The sequence below is a fragment of the Lepisma saccharinum genome, unplaced genomic scaffold (assembly GCF_977018435.1).
Source record: "Lepisma saccharinum unplaced genomic scaffold, izLepSacc3.1 HAP1_SCAFFOLD_705, whole genome shotgun sequence".
Lineage (NCBI taxonomy): Eukaryota > Metazoa > Arthropoda > Insecta > Zygentoma > Lepismatidae > Lepisma > Lepisma saccharinum.
The window spans coordinates 18,073-40,709 of NW_028143375.1; the positions used below are offsets into that span (position 1 = coordinate 18,073).

Below are 22,637 nucleotides of genomic sequence, written 5' to 3' on the forward strand. Positions count from 1 at the left end.
ATTCGTGCCAGCTGCCGCGGTTAGACGTGGGGACATAAGTGGAGAGTTGTTGGCTTAATTGCTGTAATAATTGATTTTTGGTTGTTTATATTTTATTTATTAGGTGAAATTTTTAATATAATTTGTTCTTTATTTTTATTAATTCTATAAAGGTGATATGTTAAACTAGGATTAGATACCCTATTATTATCATTGTAAATTTGGTTTGAGTAGTATTAGTTATGATCTTGAAACTCAAAGAATTTGGCGGTGCTTTATTCTATTTAGAGGAACCTGTCCCGTAATCGATATTCCGCGTTTTATTTGACCTATTATTGTAAAGTATCAGTTTGTATACCACCGTAATTTGAATATTTAAATATATATATTCTTTTTTTCTGTTGAAATATATTTCAGGTCAAGGTGCAGCTTATTAGTGGGTGGAGATGGGTTACATTATGTTGATTTGGATAATATATTGAAATTATATTTGAAATTGGATTTAATTGTAATTTTGTTTTAGAATAACATTTTGGTTTATTAGCTCTAGGGCATGCACACATCGCCCGTCGCTTTCATTTATATAGGTGAGATAAGTCGTAACATAGTAGGTGTACCGGAAGGTGTACCTAGTTTGAATATAATATCAAAATATTTCTGTTAGTTAGAATATTCATTTACATTGAGTAGTTAGTCGTGCAATTCGACATATTTTGATAGAAATTTTATTGCTATTTGAATTTAGTTTATAAGTTGATTTTATATGAAAAGTAATTTTATTGGGGTTGGTTATATACTTAGTGTATATGAATTAGTTTGTTATAGGTTATTAGTACAGTGTTGGGATTTATTAAATATATGAAATATTGATTTTTATTATAGGAGATGTCAATAATCGTACCTTTTGTATCAGGGAGGATTAAATTTTAATTGAATATTCTATTTTCTCGAAGGGTGAGGAGCTAGTAGACTAATTTTAAGGTAAAAGTGTTATATTTTTCTGTTAAAATTGTTATTTGTAATAAAATGTTATTCGACTTACCTTAAGGTACACCTTATTAGGGAATTATATTTAATATAGCTTTGCATTTTAATATTTTTTATATTAATATATATATATTATAATATTAATGTTTAGTTATGACTAGGGGGATGTGCTTCTGGTTAATATGTTGGTTATAACTTTATATTAAACTATTATATTTATTGGTTTGGAGATTGCTAATTTTTGTAATTTTGTTATAATTTATTTGAAATTTTATTAAAAATTTAGTTTGGTTTTACTTGCTTACTTAATTATATGTTTTAATTGGTTTTATTTTGAAATTATGATTCTATTAGTATATTTACTTAATTAATTAAAGGAATTAGGCAAAATTTATTCTCGCCTGTTTATCAAAAACATCTTTTCATGATTTTTTATATGAAGTATAACCTGCCCAATGACATTTGTTTAATGGCCGCGGTATTTTGACCGTGCGAAGGTAGCATAATCATTAGTCTTTTAATTGGGGGCTAGAATGAATGGTTGGACGAGGAATAGACTGTCTTTAGTTAATTAATATATAATTTTACTTTAGAGTGAAAAGGCTTTATTTTTTTAAGGGGACGATAAGACCCTACAGATCTTTATATTATTTTAATGATGTTTTGATTAGTAATATAATTATATATATTATTAAATAGTATTTTGTTGGGGTGATGGGAAGATAATAATTAGCTCTTTTTTATTTAATATTCAATAATTTTTGTTATTTGGATCCATTTTTAGTGATTTAAAGAATAAGTTACCTTAGGGATAACAGCGTAATCTTTCTTGAGAGATCATATCGACAGGAGGGGTTGCGACCTCGATGTTGGATTAAGATATCATTTGGGGGTAGCATTTCAAATTTGATGGTCTGTTCGAGCTTTAATTTCTTACATGATCTGAGTTCAAACCGGCGTGAGCCAGGTTGGTTTCTATCTCTTAATATTAAAAGTGTTTCAGTACGAAAGGACCAAATACTTATATTATATATATAATATTGATTAATAATAATTACTATTATGGCAGAGAAGTGCATTGAATTTAGAATTCAATAATGAAGATAAATTTCTTTTTATAGTAGATGATATCAGATTTATTTATTGGAGTTATTTCTTTTATTATTTTAGTTGTATGTGTTTTAATTAGAGTTGCTTTTTTTACTTTATTTGAGCGCAGGGTTTTAGGTTATATTCAAATTCGTAAGGGGCCTAATCGGGTTGGGATTTGTGGTATTTTTCAGCCTTTTGCTGATGCAGTTAAATTATTTACTAAGGAGCAAACATTACCTACTTTGAGAAACTATTATCCATATTATATATCTCCAGTTTTTAGTTTATTTTTATCTTTGGTTGTTTTTCCATATCACACCTTATTATTTAATTTTTATTTGGGGGTATTTTTCTTTTTATGTTGTATGAGAATAGGAGTGTATAGAGTAATATCTGCTGGGTGGGCATCTAATTCTAATTATGCGTTACTTGGGGGTCTTCGAGCCGTTGCTCAAACTATTTCTTATGAGGTTAGATTAGTATTAATTTTACTATCTTTTATTTTTTTAATTGGTGGCTATAATTTACTTTATTTAATGTTTTTCAGGATTATTTATGGTTTATCTTTATTGCTTTACCGTTGGCGTTAGCCTGATTGAGTTCTTGTTTAGCTGAAACTAACCGGACTCCTTTTGATTTTGCTGAGGAGGAATCTGAACTTGTTTCTGGGTTTAATGTTGAGTATAGCGCTGGTGGATTTGCTTTAATTTTTATATCTGAATATGCTAGTATTTTATTTATAAGTGTTTTATTTAGAATTTTATTGTTGGGGGGATACCACTTTTCTTATTTTTTTTTACTTAAGGGTTATTTTTTTAGGATTTATTTATATTTGAATTCGAGGGACACTACCACGATTTCGTTATGATAAACTTATATATTTAGCTTGAAAAAGTTTTCTTCCGGTTTCTTTAAATTATTTTTTTTTTGTTGGTTTTAGGGGGTTGATTGTATCAATTTATATTTAGTTGCATAATAATTAGAATGTGAAGACTTCTAGAATATTTATATTCTATTTTATGTTTTCGAGACATACACTTAAAGTTTCAGTCAAGAAGTCATTTTTTTAAGATTTTATCTCATAGTAGTAGGGTTGCTGGGGATATAATGAAATATATAAAATATATAATTGTTAATACTTGCCCAGTAGTAATGTATGGAGTTTCTACGGGTCGGGCTCCAATTCAGGTTAATAAAATAAAGGTTGCAAATATTAATCAAAATAATACTTGATTTAATGGATAAAATTGTAGTCCACGAAAATTTCTTTTATGGTGTATTGGTATAATAAATAAAATTATAATAGATAATACTAGTGCTACTACTCCTCCAAGCTTATTTGGGATTGATCGTAGAATGGCGTATGCAAACAGAAAGTATCACTCTGGTTGAATGTGTACTGGGGTTACTAGTGGATTTGCAGGGGTAAAGTTTTCAGGGTCTCGTAGGGTTGTTGGAAATATTAATGAGAGTTGTATTAGTCTTAAAATTATAAGTATAAACCCTAATATATCTTTTATTGAGAAGTATGGGTGGAATGGAATTTTATCCATGTTGCTATTAATAGATAGTGGATTATTAGACCCAGTTTGATGCAAGAAAAGTAGATGAATTATGGATATTGCTATTAAAATAAATGGTAATAAAAAAATGAAAGGCGAAGAATCGAGTTAGTGTAGCACTATCTACTGCAAATCCCCCCCAAATTCATTGGACTAACGTAGTCCCTAAATATGGAATTGCCGAGAGTAAATTAGTAATTACTGTCGCACCTCAAAATGATATTTGCCCTCATGGTAATACATATCCAACAAATGCTGTTGCTATTGTTGCTAATATAATTATAACCCCAATAGATCATGAGTGAAAATATAAGTAGGATCCATAATATATTCCTCGTCCAACATGTATATATATACAAATAAAAAATATGGAGGCGCCATTAGCATGAATAGTTCGTAGTATTCACCCATAATTCACATCTCGGCAGATGTGTATTACTCTAGAAAAGGCTAAATCTGTTCTTGAAATATAATGTATTGCTAAAAAAAGACCTGTTAAGATTTGGATTGAAAGACATATTCCTATGAGTGAGCCAAAATTTCATCAATAGGAAATATTTAGTGGGGCTGGCAAGTCTACTAATGCATTATTTGCTAATTTGAGTAGAGGGTGATAAATCCGTGCTGGTTTTGTCATTTGTAATTATTTAATTATTTTTAGAGGCCCATGTGAAAGTCTAGTAATTTTTACAATTGCAATTAATGTAATAAATAGATATACTACTGTTATAGTAGTTATTATTATAATGGATTCATTGTATAATTTTATTCCTGGTAAGGGTGGTGTACTTCTTCAGGTTGTATAAGTATCTATATTTTGTAGTATTGAGGGGGTTAATAATGGGTCTATTATTATTAATATAAATAAACATAATAATATTAAACTTACACTCATAATTATTATTTTTGTTCTTATTTTAAATATTTCATTTGGTGTAAGTCTTGTTGTATAAATAAATGGAACTAATATTCCTCCTAAAAATACTAGAAATAATACATAGGAAAGTCATGTGGATTTTAAAAATGTGGATATTGTTAGGCATGCAGTAATAGTTTGTATAATTAGTGTGATCCCCACAGATAGTGGATGTTTTATATATAATATTATTAGTGCTAATATTAATATAACAGTAATTAGTATTAATTGTATTTTAATATCAAGGGGTAGTTTAATAAAAATATTGGCTTTGGGAGCTAATGATGATGTAATTATATCTTCCTTGATGTTTTTAGAATTATTAATTCATTAATGATTTACAAGACCATTGTTTTTATTAAACTATAAAAACTTATGTTAAGAGTATTATTTATATTATTTATTTTATTTACTAGATTTTTATGCTTTATTTCTCAACGTAGGCACTTATTAGTAACTCTATTAAGACTTGAATTTATTGTGTTATCCTTATATTTATATATAACTTAATATTTTATTAATAATCAGGAAGAAGCTTATTTTTGTTTATTATTTATTTCGTTTTGTGTATGTGAGGGGGCTCTTGGTCTATCTGTTATAGTATCAGTTACACGTACTCATGGTAATGATTATTTTAATTCTTTTGTATTATTGAAATGTTAAAATATATTTTTTATTTTATATTTTTAATCCTTTTGAGATTTAATAGTTCTTTATGAATGGTGGTTCAAATTTCTATTATTTTTGGTTGTTTTTTGTTTTTATTAATAGTATGATTTGGTATCGGAGTATGGGGGGCTGGTTATTTTATTGGCTTAGATGTGATGTCTTACTCTTTAATTTTGCTTAGCATTTGAATTATTTTTTTAATAATAGTGGCTAGAAATAGTATTATATCTATTTATTTTTATCCTTGTAGATTTATATTTTTGTTAATTATTTTATTATTATTGTTAATATTAACTTTTATAAGAATAATTTTTTTTTTATTTTATTTGTTTTTTGAGGGATCATTAGTACCTACTTTATTTTTAATTTTAGGGTGAGGGTATCAGCCAGAACGAGTACAAGCGGGGGTATATTTACTTTTTTATACATTACTTGCTTCTTTACCTCTTTTGGTTGGTATTTTTATGTTAAATTATAAGGTGGGGGGTTTATATATATATATATTTAGTTATATTAATATTGATATATTAGAATGGTGTTTGCCTTTTTAGTAAAAATACCTATATTTTTGGTTCATTTGTGATTACCTAGGGCTCATGTTGAGGCTCCAGTTAGTGGGTCTATGATTTTGGCTGGGATTTTATTAAAGCTCGGAGGGTATGGGATTTTGCGAATTATTTCTTGTATTGAGAGATTAGCTGTTAAATATAATATTTTTTGATTTGGTATTAGCATTGTTGGAATTTGAATAATTAGTCTTGTTTGTATACGTCAAATTGATTTAAAGGCTTTGGTTGCATATTCATCTGTAGCACATATAGGTCTTGTTTTGATGGGGATTATAACTATAGGGGCATGTAGTCTTACTTTAATAGTAGCACATGGTCTTTGTTCTTCTGGAATATTTTGTCTAGTAAATATTACTTATGAACGATTAGGTAGTCGTAGTATATTAATTAATAGGGGGATAATTAGTTATATTCCTAGATTATCTTTATGATGATTTATATTGAGAATTACTAATATAGCTGCCCCCCTTCTATTAATCTGTTGGGTGAAATTAGTCTATTAAATAGAATTATTGGGTGATCCTACTTTAGTTTTGTAGGTGTTGCATTACTCTCCTTTTTAAGTGCTGGTTATACTTTATATTTATATTCTTACACTCAACATGGAATATACTACACTGGTGTATTTTCTTGCTGAAGAAGTAACATTCGTGAATATTTATTATTATTTTGTCATTTATTTCCATTAAATTTTTTAATTGTTTTTTGTTCTCCAATATTTCATTGAATTTAAATTATTTAAGTAGTTTAAGTAGAATAGTAAGTTGTGGACTTACTGGTAGCTAAAAAGTTCTTAGATCAATGGTTTTTAATTTTTTTATTACAAGTATAGTATCAATTATTTTATTAATTAGTAGAATAATTTTATTATTATTAGGGATAATATTTTTAATTAGGGATATTACAATTTTTATTGAGTGAAATATTGTTAATTTGAATAGTTCTAGTATTATCATAACAATATTATTTGATTGAATATCTTTAATTTTTATAGGATTAGTTATATATATCTCTTCTATGGTTATTAATTATAGAGGTTCTTATATAGAAGGGGATTATAATATAAATCGATTTATTATTTTAGTTTTATTATTTGTCGGGTCTATAATGTTTTTAATTATTTCTCCTAATATTATTAGAATTATTTTAGGATGGGATGGTCTAGGACTAGTTTCTTACTGCCTAGTAATTTATTATCAGAATGTTCTTTCCTATTCTGCTGGAATATTAACTGCTTTGTCTAACCGAATTGGTGATGTATTTATTTTATTATCTATTGCTTGAATATTAAATTATGGTAGCTGAAATTATATCTATTATTTATGATTAGTTTCTGACTTTCATAAAATATTAATTACTAGATTTATTATTATTGCTGGGATAACAAAGAGTGCACAAATTCCATTTTCTGCATGATTGCCGGCAGCTATGGCTGCACCCACCCCAGTTTCTGCATTAGTTCATTCTTCTACTTTGGTTACTGCTGGAGTTTATTTATTAATTCGTTTTGGAGATATACTGATATATATACTGTTTTTGGTAGGATACTCTTATTACTGTCAGGGTTAACTATATTTATAGCTGGGGTTGGTGCTAATTTTGAATATGATTTGAGGAAAATTATTGCTTTATCTACATTAAGACAACTTGGGTTAATAATGTTAACATTATCTGTGGGGTTAAAGGAGTTATCATTTTTCCATTTATTGACACATGCTATATTTAAGTCTTTATTGTTTTAGTTATTCATGTAATAGGGGATGTTCAGGATATTCGTTGTATGGGGGGTCTAATTAATAAAATACCAATAACTATTTCTTGTATAATAATTTCTAGTCTTGCCTTATGTGGAATACCGTTTTTGGCTGGGTTTTATTCTAAGGATTTAATTTTGGAAATATTAAGTATATCTTCTTTTAATTTAGTAATATTTGTTTTATTATGAGTTTCTACGGGTATAACTATAGCCTATAGTTTTCGATTAAATTATTATTTAGTTGGTAAATCTTATAGAGGTATATCATTTCAATTCTTTTCAGATGATGGGGGATGAGGCATATTTAAAGGTATGTTAGGCCTATTATTCTTATCTATTGTAGGTGGTTCTGGGTTAATGTGATTAATATTTCCTTCTGTTTTTGTTATTATTATCCCACTTAGCTTGAAAATAGGGGCAATTATATGTATTTTATTGGGAGGGTGAATTGGGTATAATATTACATCGTTCTTGTTCGAAATTTATCCATTTTTTAATAATAAAATAATATATTATTTATTAGGGGGGATATGATTTTTACCTTATTTATCCTCTGGTGGATTAATTGGTAGTTCATTTATTACTGGAGGTCTATATATTAAGGCTGTTGATTATGGATGAAGTGAACTTATGGGGGGACAGGGAGTCTATAAATATATAAGGAGTGGTTCTTTAAATATCCAATTAATACATTCTCCTGCAGTGATTACTACTGACCATACGAATAATGGTACTCGTTCTATGGATATTCCTATAGTTCGTATATTAATTACTGTTGTAATAAAATTTACTGCCCCTAGAATAGAGGATACTCCTGCTAAATGTAATGAAAAAATTGATAAATCTACAGAGGCTCCGGCATGTGCAATTCCTGCAGATAGGGGAGGATATACTGTTCAACCAGTTCCTGCACCACTCTCTACAATTCTTCCTGATAATAGTAGAGTTAATGATGGAGGTAGTAATCAAAATCTTATATTATTTAATCGTGGGAAGGCTATGTCTGGGGCTCCAATTATTAAAGGTACTAGTCAGTTTCCAAATCCCCCAATTATAATAGGTATTACTATGAAAAAAATTATAATAAATGCGTGTGCAGTTACAATCACATTGTAGATCTGATCATCTCCAATTAAACTTCCTAGTTGGCCTAATTCTATACGGATTAAGATACTTAATGATGTTCCAACTATTCCTGATCATACTCCGAAAATTAAATATATTGTACCAATATCTTTATGGTTAGTAGAAAATAATCATCGTTGCAAGAATGAGATGACTGAAGTTATAGGTGATAAACTGTAAATTTATGTATGAGTTTAAAACTCTCTCATTAAATTTTGGCTTTATAGTTAAGAATAATAATTTTGAACTGCAATTTCAGGGTGATACATATATGTATTAAGGCCTAAAAGAGTACCCCTTATTTATGACTTTGAAGGTCATTAGTTTAAAATTAACTTAAGACCTTATAAAGATTTTATAGAGATATGTAAATTGGTTGGATTATAGGTAGTCCACATACTGAGAGAAAAATTGTAACTACTGATAATACTTGTTCTTTTAAGTTTAATGGCTTGTTGTTAATGATATTCCATATATTAGTTTTATAATTTATTAAAATTGATGTAAGTGAGGTTCGTAAGTAATAATATAAGGTTAGCAACGATATGCTAATTAGGATTATAATTATAATTAATTGCTTAAAGTTGGTTGTTTGGATAATGACTATCCATTTTGGTAAAAACCCTAGTAGAGGTGGTAGTCCACCAAGAGATAATATTGATATGAATAAAGATATTTTTTTAATGGGCGGAAGTTTTAATATAAACAGTTGATGGACGTAGTATGTTTTGTTTATTGAAAATAACATAATGGTAGAGGTAGTTATAAGGATGTATAGTAGTAAATATGTTAACCAGGTATTATCTTCTGATGTTATTCTTAGAATAATTCATGATATGTGGTTAATTGATGATAAGGCTATAATTTTTCGTAACGAGGTTTGATTTAATCCTCCAATTGCTCCAATAATTGCTGATGTTCTAATTGTTAAAATTAAAATTATGTTTAAATTGTCAATTACATAACTAAGCAATGTTGATGGAGCAATTTTTTGAATAGTTGTTATTACTAGGCAGTTAATTCATGTTATTCCTTCTATAACTTCTGGTATTCAAATGTGAAATGGAGCAGCTCCTATTTTTATTAATAAAGCTATGGTTAAAAGCTGGATCTGTATATTGAAGTTTGCAGCATTAATTATAATTAATGCTGCAGCCAAAATTATTGATGATGCTAATGCTTGAATTAGGAAGTATTTAAGTCATGCTTCTGTATTTCGTTGATTATTTGGTGTAGAAATTAATGCGATAAAAGATATTAGATTAATTTCTAAGCCTATTCAGGCTGCATATCATGAGGTGGAAGAAATAGAAAGGAGGGTTCCTATTGTGAGGGTCAATAGGAATATTATTTTCTTGGGGGTTGTGAGCATTGAAAAGGGAAGGATTAATTATAGACCTTCATATGTGGGGTCTGAGCCCTCTAGCTTAATTAGCTTCCCTTTTTATTATATTTTGGTGTATGATGCACTATGGGGTTTGATACCATTGGAGAAAGTTTAATTCTTTCAATTATAAAAATTCATTTTTGTTACAAATAAATTAATAAGAACATGTTAAATTTCATGTATACTTTACCCTATCATGGTAATCCTTTTTCAGACATCTTATTTATATATAAGTTATAATAGTGGGTTAATAATACTATTTATTAGACTTTTATTGTTATGATCAATAAGTAGAACCTATTTATTAAATAATATAAAATACTTCAGAATCCTTTTTAATTTTATCCAATTTTTTTTAAGTTTTTGTAGTCTAACTTAAAGTAATTGACTTAATTAACATGTCATTTTAATACTTATTGAGTCTAGAGAAAAAAGAAGTTAATATATCTATATAGAACACAATTTTGAGGGGAAAAAAAATTGTGTTCTATATAGTATGGGAAAGTGAGTAAAAATAAAAAGGGAGGAAATTTTCGTGAGATAATTTCTAATTATAATTTAATTTAATATAATACATACTATATAATAATAAAGAACCTCTCTTTATATTTTAGAACTAAAGTTTTATTCTAGCTTAAAATTCCCTAGTTAAATTTTACATATGTATTTATTAAAGAGAGGGAAAATTTCCGCCAATTTTTTATGGGTTGAGACGGTGTATTTGAATTTAGTTCGCAGTGTGTGGTTTTGTTTAATTTTAATGTAAATTAGATTACAGGATTTTAAATTTTAATATTTATTTTGTCCGGCTAAATTCGTGCCAGCTGCCGCGGTTAGACGTGGGGACATAAGTGGAGAGTTGTTGGCTTAATTGCTGTAATAATTGATTTTTGGTTGTTTATATTTTATTTATTAGGTGAAATTTTTAATATAATTTGTTCTTTATTTTTATTAATTCTATAAAGGTGATATGTTAAACTAGGATTAGATACCCTATTATTATCATTGTAAATTTGGTTTGAGTAGTATTAGTTATGATCTTGAAACTCAAAGAATTTGGCGGTGCTTTATTCTATTTAGAGGAACCTGTCCCGTAATCGATATTCCGCGTTTTATTTGACCTATTATTGTAAAGTATCAGTTTGTATACCACCGTAATTTGAATATTTAAATATATATATTCTTTTTTTCTGTTGAAATATATTTCAGGTCAAGGTGCAGCTTATTAGTGGGTGGAGATGGGTTACATTATGTTGATTTGGATAATATATTGAAATTATATTTGAAATTGGATTTAATTGTAATTTTGTTTTAGAATAACATTTTGGTTTATTAGCTCTAGGGCATGCACACATCGCCCGTCGCTCTCATTTATATAGGTGAGATAAGTCGTAACATAGTAGGTGTACCGGAAGGTGTACCTAGTTTTAATATAATATCAAAATATTTCTGTTAGTTAGAATATTCATTTACATTGAGTAGTTAGTCGTGCAATTCGACATATTTTGATAGAAATTTTATTACTATTTGAATTTAGTTTATAAGTTGATTTTATATGAAAAGTAATTTTATTGGGGTTGGTTATATACTTAGTGTATATGAATTAGTTTGTTATAGGTTATTAGTACAGTGTTGGGATTTATTAAATATATGAAATATTGATTTTTATTATAGGAGATGTCAATAATCGTACCTTTTGTATCAGGGAGGATTAAATTTTAATTGAATATTCTATTCTCTCGAAGGGTGAGGAGCTAGTAGACTAATTTTAAGGTAAAAGTGTTATATTTTTCTGTTAAAATTGTTATTTGTAATAAAATGTTATTCGAATTACCTTATATCTAGTTATTAGGGAATTATATTTAATATAGCTTTGCATTTTAATATTTTTTATATTAATATATATATATTATAATATTAATGTTTAGTTATGACTAGGGGGATGTGCTTCTGGTTAATATGTTGGTTATAACTTTATATTAAACTATTATATTTATTGGTTTGGAGATTGCTAATTTTTGTAATTTTGTTATAATTTATTTGAAATTTTATTAAAAATTTAGTTTGGTTTTACTTGCTTACTTAATTATATGTTTTAATTGGTTTTATTTTGAAATTATGATTCTATTAGTATATTTACTTAATTAATTAAAGGAATTAGGCAAAATTTATTCTCGCCTGTTTATCAAAAACATCTTTTCATGATTTTTTATATGAAGTATAACCTGCCCAATGACATTTGTTTAATGGCCGCGGTATTTTGACCGTGCGAAGGTAGCATAATCATTAGTCTTTTAATTGGGGGCTAGAATGAATGGTTGGACGAGGAATAGACTGTCTTTAGTTAATTAATATATAATTTTACTTTAGAGTGAAAAGGCTTTATTTTTTTAAGGGGACGATAAGACCCTATAGATCTTTATATTATTTTAATGATGTTTTGATTAGTAATATAATTATATATATTATTAAATAGTATTTTGTTGGGGTGATGGGAAGATAATAATTAGCTCTTTTTTATTTAATATTCAATAATTTTTGTTATATGGATCCATTTTTAGTGATTTAAAGAATAAGTTACCTTAGGGATAACAGCGTAATCTTTCTTGAGAGATCATATCGACAGGAGGGGTTGCGACCTCGATGTTGGATTAAGATATCATTTGGGGGTAGCATTTCAAATTTGATGGTCTGTTCTTACATGATCTGAGTTCAAACCGGCGTGAGCCAGGTTGGTTTCTATCTCTTAATATTAAAAGTGTTTCAGTACGAAAGGACCAAATACTTATATTATATATATAATATTGATTAATAATAATTACTATTATGGCAGAGAAGTGCATTGAATTTAGAATTCAATAATGAAGATAAATTTCTTTTTATAGTAGATGATATCAGATTTATTTATTGGAGTTATTTCTTTTATTATTTTAGTTGTATGTGTTTTAATTAGAGTTGCTTTTTTTACTTTATTTGAGCGCAGGGTTTTAGGTTATATTCAAATTCGTAAGGGGCCTAATCGGGTTGGGATTTGTGGTATTTTTCAGCCTTTTGCTGATGCAGTTAAATTATTTACTAAGGAGCAAACATTACCTACTTTGAGAAACTATTATCCATATTATATATCTCCAGTTTTTAGTTTATTTTTGTCTTTGGTTGTTTTTCCATATCACACCTTATTATTTAATTTTTATTTGGGGGTATTTTTCTTTTTATGTTGTATGAGAATAGGAGTTTATAGAGTAATATCTGCTGGGTGGGCATCTAATTCTAATTATGCGTTACTTGGGGGTCTTCGAGCCGTTGCTCAAACTATTTCTTATGAGGTTAGATTAGTATTAATTTTACTATCTTTTATTTTTTTAATTGGTGGCTATAATTTACTTTTATTTAATGTTTTTCAGGATTATTTATGGTTTATCTTTATTGCTTTACCGTTGGCGTTAGCCTGATTGAGTTCTTGTTTAGCTGAAACTAACCGGACTCCTTTTGATTTTGCTGAGGGGGAATCTGAACTTGTTTCTGGGTTTAATGTTGAGTATAGCGCTGGTGGATTTGCTTTAATTTTTATATCTGAATATGCTAGTATTTTATTTATAAGTGTTTTATTTAGAATTTTATTGTTGGGGGGATACCACTTTTCTTATTTTTTTTACTTAAGGGTTATTTTTTTAGGATTTATTTATATTTGAATTCGAGGGACACTACCACGATTTCGTTATGATAAACTTATATATTTAGCTTGAAAAAGTTTTCTTCCGGTTTCTTTAAATTATTATTTTTTTTGTTGGTTTTAGGGGGTTGATTGTATCAATTTATATTTAGTTGCATAATAATTAGAATGTGAAGACTTCTAGAATATTTATATTCTATTTTATGTTTTCAAGACATACACTTAAAGTTTCAGTCAAGAAGTCATTTTTTTAAGATTTTATCTCATAGTAGTAGGGTTGCTGGGGATATAATGAAATATATAAAATATATAATTGTTAATACTTGCCCAGTAGTAATGTATGGAGTTTCTACGGGTCGGGCTCCAATTCAGGTTAATAAAATAAAGGTTGCAAATATTAATCAAAATAATACTTGATTTAATGGATAAAATTGTAGTCCACGAAAATTTCTTTTATGGTGTATTGGTATAATAAATAAAATTATAATAGATAAAACTAGTGCTACTACTCCTCCAAGCTTATTTGGGATTGATCGTAGAATGGCGTATGCAAACAGAAAGTATCACTCTGGTTGAATGTGTACTGGGGTTACTAGTGGATTTGCAGGGGTAAAGTTTTCAGGGTCTCCTAGGGTTGTTGGAAATATTAATGAGAGTTGTATTAGTCTTAAAATTATAAGTATAAACCCTAATATATCTTTTATTGAGAAGTATGGGTGGAATGGAATTTTATCCATGTTGCTATTAATAGATAGTGGATTATTAGACCCAGTTTGATGCAAGAAAAGTAGATGAATTATGGATATTGCTATTAAAATAAATGGTAATAAAAAATGAAAGGCGAAGAATCGAGTTAGTGTAGCACTATCTACTGCAAATCCCCCCCAAATTCATTGGACTAACGTAGTCCCTAAATATGGAATTGCCGAGAGTAAATTAGTAATTACTGTGGCACCTCAAAATGATATTTGCCCTCATGGTAATACATATCCAACAAATGCTGTTGCTATTGTTGCTAATATAATTATAACCCCAATAGATCATGAGTGAAAATATAAGTAGGATCCATAATATATTCCTCGTCCAACATGTATATATATACAAATAAAAAATATGGAGGCGCCATTAGCATGAATAGTTCGTAGTATTCACCCATAATTCACATCTCGGCAGATGTGTATTACTCTAGAAAAGGCTAAATCTGTTCTTGAAATATAATGTATTGCTAAAAAAAGACCTGTTAAGATTTGGATTGAAAGACATATTCCTATGAGTGAGCCAAAATTTCATCAATAGGAAATATTTAGTGGGGCTGGCAAGTCTACTAATGCATTATTTGCTAATTTGAGTAGAGGGTGATAAATCCGTGCTGGTTTTGTCATTTGTAATTATTTAATTATTTTTAGAGGCCCATGTGAAAGTCTAGTAATTTTTACAATTGCAATTAATGTAATAAATAGATATACTACTGTTATAGTAGTTATTATTATAATGGATTCATTGTATAATTTTATTCCTGGTAAGGGTGGTGTACTTCTTCAGGTTGTATAAGTATCTATATTTTGTAGTATTGAGGGGGTTAATAATGGGTCTATTATTATTAATTTAAATAAACATAATAATATTAAAGTTACACTCATAATTATTATTTTTTATCTTATTTTAAATATTTCATTTGGTGTAAGTCTTGTTGTATAAATAAATAGAACTAATATTCCTCCTAAAAATACTAGAAATAATACATAGGAAAGTCATGTGGATTTTAAAAATGTGGATATTGTTAGGCATGCAGTAATAGTTTGTATAATTAGTGTGATCCCCATAGATAGTGGATGTTTTATATATAATATTATTAGTGCTAATATTAATATAACAGTAATTAGTATTAATTGTATTTTAATATCAAGGGGTAGTTTAATAAAAATATTGGCTTTGGGAGCTAATGATGATGTAATTATATCTTCCTTGATGATTTTAGAATTATTAATTCATTAATGATTTACAAGACCATTGTTTTTATTAAACTATAAAAACTTATGTTAAGAGTATTATTTATATTATTTATTTTATTTACTAGATTTTTATGCTTTATTTCTCAACGTAGGCACTTATTAGTAACTCTATTAAGACTTGAATTTATTGTGTTATCCTTATATTTATATATAACTTATTATTTTATTAATAATCAGGAAGAAGCTTATTTTTGTTTATTATTTATTTCGTTTTGTGTATGTGAGGGGGCTCTTGGTCTATCTGTTATAGTATCAGTTACACGTACTCATGGTAATGATTATTTTAATTCTTTTGTATTATTGAAATGTTAAAATATATTTTTTATTTTATATTTTTAATCCTTTTGAGATTTAATAGTTCTTTATGAATGGTGGTTCAAATTTCTATTATTTTTGGTTGTTTTTTGTTTTTATTAATAGTATGATTTGGTATCGGAGTATGGGGGGCTGGTTATTTTATTGGCTTAGATGTGATGTCTTACTCTTTAATTTTGCTTAGCATTTGAATTATTTTTTTAATAATAGTGGCTAGAAATAGTATTATATCTATTTATTTTTATCCTTGTAGATTTATATTTTTGTTAATTATTTTATTATTATTGTTAATATTAACTTTTATAACAATATTTTTTTTTATTTTATTTGTTTTTTGAGGGATCATTAGTACCTACTTTATTTTTAATTTTAGGGTGAGGGTATCAGCCAGAACGAGTACAAGCGGGGGTATATTTACTTTTTATACATTACTTGCTTCTTTACCTCTTTTGGTTGGTATTTTTATGTTAAATTATAAGGTGGGGGGTTTATATATATATATATATATTTAGTTATATTAATATTGATATATTAGAATGGTGTTTGCCTTTTTAGTAAAAATACCTATATTTTTGGTTCATTTGTGATTACCTAGGGCTCATGTTGAGGCTCCAGTTAGTGGGTCTATGATTTTGGCTGGGATTTTATTAAAGCTCGGAGGGTATGGGATTTTGCGAATTATTTCTTGTATTGAGAGATTAACTGTTAAATATAATATTTTTTGATTTGGTATTAGCATTGTTGGAATTTGAATAATTAGTCTTGTTTGTATATGTCAAATTGATTTAAAGGCTTTGGTTGCATATTCATCTGTAGCACATATAGGTCTTGTTTTGATGGGGATTATAACTATAGGGGCATGAGGAATAAATGGTAGTCTTACTTTAATAGTAGCACATGGTCTTTGTTCTTCTGGAATATTTTGTCTAGTAAATATTACTTATGAACGATTAGGTAGTCGTAGTATATTAATTAATAGGGGGATAATTAGTTATATTCCTAGATTATCTTTATGATGATTTATATTGAGAATTACTAATATAGCTGCCCCCCTTCTATTAATCTGTTGGGTGAAATTAGTCTATTAAATAGAATTATTGGGTGATCCTACTTTAGTTTTGTAGGTGTTGCATTACTCTCCTTTTTAAGTGCTGGTTATACTTTATATTTATATTCTTACACTCAACATGGAATATACTACTCTGGTGTATTTTCTTGCTGAAGAAGTAACATTCGTGAATATTTATTATTATTTTGTCATTTATTTCCATTAAATTTTTTAATTGTTTTTTGTTCTCCAATATTTCATTGAATTTAAATTATTTAAGTAGTTTAAGTAGAATAGTAAGTTGTGGACTTACTGGTAGCTAAAAAGTTCTTAGATCAATGGTTTTTAATTTTTTTATTACAAGTATAGTATCAATTATTTTATTAATTAGTAGAATAATTTTATTATTATTAGGGATAATATTTTTAATTAGGGATATTACAATTTTTATTGAGTGAAATATTGTTAATTTGAATAGTTCTAGTATTATCATAAAAATATTATTTGATTGAATATCTTTAATTTTTATAGGATTAGTTATATATATCTCTTCTATGGTTATTAATTATAGAGGTTCTTATATAGAAGGGGATTATAATATAAATCGATTTATTATTTTAGTTTTATTATTTGTCGGGTCTATAATGTTTTTAATTATTTCTCCTAATATTATTAGAATTATTTTAGGATGGGATGGTCTAGGACTAGTTTCTTACTGCCTAGTAATTTATTATCAGAATGTTCGTTCCTATTCTGCTGGAATATTAACTGCTTTGTCTAACCGAATTGGTGATGTATTTATTTTATTATCTATTGCTTGAATATTAAATTATGGTAGCTGAAATTATATCTATTATTTATGATTAGTTTCTGACTTTCATAAAATATTAATTACTAGATTTATTATTATTGCTGGGATAACAAAGAGTGCACAAATTCCATTTTCTGCATGATTGCCGGCAGCTATGGCTGCACCCACCCCAGTTTCTGCATTAGTTCATTCTTCTACTTTGGTTACTGCTGGAGTTTATTTATTAATTCGTTTTGGAGATATACTGATATATATACTGTTTTTGGTAGGATACTCTTATTACTGTCAGGGTTAACTATATTTATAGCTGGGGTTGGTGCTAATTTTGAATATGATTTGAGGAAAATTATTGCTTTATCTACATTAAGACAACTTGGGTTAATAATGTTAACATTATCTGTGGGGTTAAAGGAGTTATCATTTTTCCATTTATTGACACATGCTATATTTAAGTCTTTATTGTTTTTATGTGCCGGTGTAGTTATTCATGTAATAGGGGATGTTCAGGATATTCGTTGTATGGGGGGTCTAATTAATAAAATACCAATAACTATTTCTTGTATAATAATTTCTAGTCTTGCCTTATGTGGAATACCGTTTTTGGCTGTTTTTTATTCTAAGGATTTAATTTTGGAAATATTAAGTATATCTTCTTTTAATTTAGTAATATTTGTTTTATTATGAGTTTCTACGGGTATAACTATAGCCTATAGTTTTCGATTAAATTATTATTTAGTTGGTAAATCTTATAGAGGTATATCATTTCAATTCTTTTCAGATGATGGGGGATGAGGCATATTTAAAGGTATGTTAGGCCTATTATTCTTATCTATTGTAGGTGGTTCTGGGTTAATATGATTAATATTTCCTTCTGTTTTTGTTATTATTATCCCACTTAGTTTGAAAATAGGGGCAATTATATGTATTTTATTGGGAGGGTGAATTGGGTATAATATTACATCTTTCTTGTTCGAAATTTATCCATTTTTTAATAATAAAATAATATATTATTTATTAGGGGGGATATGATTTTTACCTTATTTATCCTCTGGTGGATTAATTGGTAGTTCATTTATTACTGGAGGTCTATATATTAAGGCTGTTGATTATGGATGAAGTGAACTTATGGGGGGACAGGGAGTCTATAAATATATAAGGAGTGGTTCTTTAAATATCCAATTAATACATTCTAATTATTTTAATATTTATTTTATATTTTCATTTTTAATAGTAATTTTATTAATAATTTATATGTGTTTATATAGCTTATAATAAAGCATAATATTGAAGTTATTAGGAAGGATAAAATAATTCTATAGGCATTTCTTGAACTTATTTAAAGTTCAGCTTTATCATGAAAAGATAATGTAATTTTATACTAAAGAAATAGTGTGAGAGTATTAATGGAGTTTCACCACTAAAGATGGAAGTTAGCAGCCCCCACTTAATAATATACCCCTTAACTGAGGAGATAATCCTAATTTTATTATTAACATTAATATGCCGCCTTCCTTTGGCTTCAGTCAAATAAGCAAGGGTAATATATACCAATTTATTCAGGTCGAAGCTGATTGCTTTTGCTTCTTGCTCAATAAAGTAAATTGAACTATTCAATACCTTTTGAATGCAACTCAAATATTATTATTAACTATTACTCTAGCATGCTCATTCTAGTGATCCTTGGGTTCATTCATGATATAAAGCTAAAATCAAGATTAATAGGAATAGGAGTCTAACACATATTCAATATATTAGTTTTGAATTAGAAATAATAACTGTCATTGGTAATAGTAATACAATTTCTACATCAAAAATTAGAAAAATTACTGCAATTAGAAAGAATTTTATAGAGAATGGAATTCGTGCTGAGGATTTTGGGTCAAATCCACACTCAAACGGTGATCTTTTTTCTCGGTCTGTAATTATTTTTTTTGATAGTAATGTGGATAATATTATTACAATTGAGGTAATTATTATAATTAATAATGAGGTACTTATGATTATATTAATTATTTACTTTATTTTATTATAATCTTTTTAATTGGAAGTTAAGCGTACTTTAAATATACTAAGTAAATTATCTACCTCATCAGTAAATTGAAATATAAAGGAATAATCATACTACATCTACGAAATGTCAATATCAGGCTGCTGCTTCAAATCCGAAGTGATGTGTTGGTGAAAAATGGCATAAGATGTGTCGAGCTAAACATACCCCTAGGAATGTTGATCCAATAATAACATGTAACCCATGAAATCCTGTTGCTATAAAGAATGTGGATCCATATACTGCATCAGCGATAGTAAAGGGGGATTCATAATATTCATATGCCTGAAGAATAGTAAAATATATTCCTAATATTAGTGTTAATATAAGGGCTTGCGTTGTATGTGAGTGGTTTTTTTCTAATAACCCATGATGGGCTCATGTTACTGTTACTCCTGAGGCTAGTAAAATTGCTGTATTTAATAAAGGTACTTGTATTGGGTTAAATGGAGTAATTCCCCTTGGTGGTCATAATATCCCCAGTTCAATTGTTGGGGATAATCTTCTATGGAAAAATGCTCAAAAGAAGGATACAAAAAATAATACCTCTGAGATAATAAATAGAATTATGCCCCATCGTAGTCCTATTATAACTTGATTTGTATGTAATCCTTGATATGTTCCCTCTCGTGAAATATCTCGTCATCATTGAATTATTGTAAGAAGTATAGTTGTTATTCCTATTGATAATAGAATTATATTTTGTTGGTGAAATCATCTAATTATCCCTGTTGTTAATATTATTGCTCTAATAGCTCCTGTTGCTGGTCATGGGCTTTGATCTACTAGGTGATATGGGTGGTTTTGGTTTGCTGACATTGGTTATTTTGATTCTCTAGAATAAATAGCAATTAATAAGGCAAATACATAAGATTGGATAAATGCTACGGCTGTTTCTATAATAATTAATATAATTTGTGCTAAAATTAATATTGAAAGTCCAATAATTTCTAATATTGTTCCTGTATTTCCAATTATTGATATTATTAAATGTCCAACTATTATGTTTGCTGCTAGTCGCACTGATAGAGTTATTGGACGAATTAGATTTCTAATTATTTCAATACCTACTATAATTGGTATTAATAGTGCTGGCACACCTTCCGGTACTAGGTGTGCTAATATATGTTTTGTATTACTGATTCACCCAAATAATATAAATGATAATCATATTGGTAGGGCCAGGGTTAGGGTAAATACTAAGTGACTTGATCTAGTAAATACATAGGGTAGTAATCCTATTGAATTATTAAATAAGATTATTGAAAATATACTAATAAATATTAGGGTTCTTCCCTGGTGACTAATTATCCCTAAAAATGTTTTAAATTCTTCATGTAACTTTATTATTATTATGTTATATAATATAGAGGTTCGTGATTGTATTAATCAAAATGGGGCTGGGATTATTAATAATCCCAGGAATGTTCTTATTCAATTTAGTGATATATTTATAATTGATGATGTTGGATCGAATGATGAAAATAATCTTGTTATCATTTTCAGTATTTAATTTTTGGTTTATTTTCTATTTTAAAGTTGTTACTATTTAATAATTTATTATAATTATAATAATTGATGATTATAAATAGAAAATAAATTGATATAAATATTATAAATAGAATAATTCAATTTAATGGGTATATTTGTGGAATAAAAAAGTATCTATAAAGATAATTTAGGTTTGACATTCCTATGTTATAGATTAACTAACTCTTTTCATTAGAAGTAGTTGTTATATTACTATTTTGTGGTTTAAGAGACCATTACTTACTTTTCAGTCATCTAATGATTCTTGTATAATTTTTATTAGTCAATTAATAAAAGATTTGTGAGTTGTAGTTTCAACAATAATTGGTATGAATCTATGATTAGAACCACAAATTTCTGAACATTGTCCGAAAAATAAGCCAATTCGACTAATATTTACTCCTGCCTGGTTAAGTCGTCCTGGGGTGGCATCTATTTTAATCCCTATGGATGGTATGGCTCATGAGTGTAATACATCTGCAGATGTAGTTAGTACTCGGATATCTATGTTAATTGGTAATACTGTTCGATTATCTACATCTAATAATCGAAATGAGTCTATAGATATTTCATTTGTTGGGGATATATATGAGTCAAATTCTGCCCTTATAAAATCGGAGTATTCATAACTTCAATATCATTGATGTCCAATAGTTTTAAGGGTCAATGAAGGTTGATTAATTTCATCTAATAAGTATAATAAACGTAGAGAGGGTAGGGCAATAAAAACTAGGGTAATTGCTGGTATAATTGTTCATATTGTTTCTAATGTTTGTCCTTCTAAAAGTATTCGGTTTGTTAATTTGTTATTAAATAATGATGCTATTAAGTATCCTACTAATACTGTAATTATAATTAAAATTAATAATGTGTGGTCATGGAAAAATATTATTTGTTCTATTAATGGGGAGGATCTATCTTGTAATCCTACTTGATTTCAGGTTGCCACTTTTAAGTAAGGGATATTCCTTATATTTGAAGCTTAAATTAAATGCACTTCTCTGCCACCTTAAAAATTAGTTGTTAGTAAGTAGTATTGGGAGTTCTGAATATGTATGTTCAGAGGGAGGTGACATTTGATACCATTCAATTGATGATGCTTGTTGTAGATTAAATAATGTTGGTCGGGCACTTGTCATACCTTCTCAGGTAATAAAAA

At 27.8% G+C, this 22,637-nt stretch overlaps 3 pseudogenes; 1 reads left to right on the top strand and 2 right to left on the bottom strand.

Moving 5' to 3' along the window:
• Positions 1-13,957: 13,957 nt before the first annotated feature.
• Positions 13,958-15,097, bottom strand: LOC145983257 (cytochrome b pseudogene; annotated as a pseudogene).
• A 2,331-nt stretch (positions 15,098-17,428) lies between these two features.
• LOC145983258 (NADH-ubiquinone oxidoreductase chain 5 pseudogene) lies at positions 17,429-18,930 on the top strand (annotated as a pseudogene).
• A 2,831-nt stretch (positions 18,931-21,761) lies between these two features.
• LOC145983259 (cytochrome c oxidase subunit 2 pseudogene) lies at positions 21,762-22,430 on the bottom strand (annotated as a pseudogene).
• Positions 22,431-22,637: the final 207 nt, after the last annotated feature.